This window comes from Elephantulus edwardii, unplaced genomic scaffold (genome assembly GCF_000299155.1).
Source record: "Elephantulus edwardii isolate Elephantulus edwardi_28Jun2011 unplaced genomic scaffold, EleEdw1.0 scaffold00046, whole genome shotgun sequence".
NCBI lineage: Eukaryota > Metazoa > Chordata > Mammalia > Macroscelidea > Macroscelididae > Elephantulus > Elephantulus edwardii.
Window position 1 is genome coordinate 8,236,813 of NW_006399796.1, and position 2,784 is coordinate 8,239,596.

Genomic DNA, 2,784 nt, shown 5'->3' on the forward strand with positions numbered 1-2,784 from the left:
TGCTATTGTGAACAAAGCTGCAATAAACATGGGTGTGCATATATCTGCTTGGGTGTCAGTTATGGTCTCTTCTGGGTATATTCCCAGTAGTGGTATTGCGGGGTCTCTATTTGCAACTTTTTGAGAAAGCGCCATACCGCTTTCCACAGGGGTTGCACCATTTTACACTCCCACCAACAGTGAATCAGGGTTCCAGTTTCTCCACAACCTCGCCAGCATTTATTGCTTGGTGTTCTGTTAAATTTTGCTATTTTGACTGGCGTGAGATGATAACTCATAGTTGTTTTAATTTGCATCTCTCTTAGGGCTAGGGATTTTGAGCCATCTGAATGTCACCTTTGGTGAAGTGGTAAATTAGTTCTTTCATAAGAGTTTTTGATCAAAACTTGGCCCAAGTAAACTGTAGAAGAGAACTTAGAAATTATAGACGTGAACAACAGAAAGCTTCTATGAAATTTTGCATTTTGTTTTGAATGTTTGTTGTTAGTCCTGGTGAATTCATTTTCAACTTAAAATACACCCGTGTTACAGGTAAGAACTCATAGTTTGCTCTAGGCTGTAATCTTTGTGGGAGAACATCATCAAGTCTTTCTCCCATGGAGCCTCTGCATGGATTTGAATCCCCAACTTTTTTGTTAGCAGTTGAGTGCTTAAGTGTTGTCCTGCAAGGACTCCTTGTTTTAAACTCATTCATTATGTGTGTGTTTACTATTTTTGAATATATTTAAAATAATTGCTGATTCGTATGTTTCTTGAAAAGTAATACTTACATGTGATACTGTAATAGCTACAAAAGGTCTTCTGCTTAAGACCTCTGGTCTATCTTACCTTGAATTACATACTGATAAATTCTTCGTATATATTTTAAAATTACCCATTTATATGAAATTAATGTCCTTTCATTTTTCTTCCATCACATAGTGTATGTGTGTGTGTGTGTGTGTGTCTTGACCTTGCAAAAAAAGATAATCATCAACAAGATGAATTGACACAGTGATTGCAGCAGTGGATTCAAACACACCAGTGACTGGGAGAAACCTGCAGAGCCAGGAGTATTTTGTCTTGGTTTACTTACTTAACAGCACCTAACAACATCAGTCTTAAGAGTGCCCATTATTTTGATAATTCTTTGAATATAAAAGTCCTAGAAGTGAAATGCTGGCCAAAAGTATATGCATTTTAAATTCCAATAAACACTATCAAATTAACTCTCTAGAGAGAGTATACTTCTGTATGCTTTGGCAGAGTTCCTTCTCTTTCACCTAATAATGAAGATAACTTTTTTGTGTAAGTTTTAATAGCCTCTTGTGGCATAGTTCATAAGGAGTTGCATTGCTAACACAAAAACTGTGCCGCTCTGGTGGTTGGAATCCACTAGCAGCAGCTCCATGAGAAGATACTTCCATGGGAGAAGGGAGAAATCTATGTCATTTACAACCTTGGAAGCTCATGGATGGGTTGGTTCTGACTGAGCTGCATTAAGTTTTAATTTTATGTTAAATGTATATTTATGATCAACAAAGTGGACGCCGGTGGCAATGGCACCATTGACTTCCCAGAATTTGTTTTTCTGTGATGGCTAGAAATACAAATGACACAGGCAGTGAAGAAGAAATCCACAAGGCATTACAAGTCTTTGACAAGGATGATAGTGGTAGCACCATTGCAGCAGAGCTATATCACATCATGACAAACTTAGGAGAAATATTAACAAATAAGTATATCAGAGAAGCAGACACTGATGGTGAGAGACAATTCCGCTATTAAGAATTTGTGCAGGTAAATGCTACAAAATGAAAACCTACTTTCAAACTCTTCTCGTCACCTCTAGAAGAAGCAGATTGAATCTTTTTTCAAATTTATTTTATTAATTTTAATGAATGTTTACAGAGATTTTGGATTTCTGTTCATTTATTCATTGTTGCATTTTTCTCCCTGCCCACCCCGCCACCCCCATTTAGCTGTTCTCTTTGAAAAGTAAAATTCTTTCACTGGTATACAATCCCTCCCTCTAAGTCCACTCCACTATGCAGTCTTTATTCTGGACTCTGAATCTTTTAACCTCTTGCAAGAAAATAAAAGGAGGGGGAAATGTGAATTTAAAAGTAAAAATCATGAAAACTTTCCAATACTTTCTATAAATTACCTGTTTGTGTCTTTTTGCTTAGCTTTAAATAGTGCCAAACCAAAAGGTTGGTAATTTGAACCCACTAGCCATTCCATGGGAGAAAGATGAGAGAGTCTATTTCCATAAAGATTATCAGCTTTGGAAATCCTATGGGACAGTTGTGCTCCGTCTTATTAATCAGAATTGAAGCAGTCGGTTTGATTTGTTGTTTTCATTTTTCTAATGGCTGTTTAATACTAATAAACCTTTTTTATGCATACTGCAAATATTTTCTGATGATAATTTTGAAACTAGAGTACTGGGAATTAGTTTATAGAGCTAAACTGTAGTCCTTCAAACACCAGAAATATAACCTACTTTAGAATTAAAGTTAGTAACAAAATGTGCAGAGATATGGGCTTAGAAAATAAAAGAAAAAGACACTTGACATTTCTTAAACTGATAGTACTCGGAATAATTCTCTGTATAAAAGTATTGAATAACACAAGAAGCATCAAAAGAAGACACAAGGAATACCCAAAGTCACTGTATCAAAAAATAATTGGTCACACCTGAATTATTTCAGCAAGTAGCATAAGATCAAAAAAGTGGAAATGACGGGAGTAGTCCAGGCTACAATGAAAGCATTGACAGAAAAATAAGGCTCCAGTAATTGA

The 2,784-nt window shown here is 35.8% G+C and overlaps 1 protein-coding gene across 1 annotated transcript in view; it reads left to right on the forward strand.

The window, feature by feature from the left end:
* SNX2 (sorting nexin 2) overlaps window positions 1–2,784 on the forward strand; it is an 86,194-nt gene that overhangs the window by 62,846 nt on the left and 20,564 nt on the right. The window lies entirely within an intron of this gene.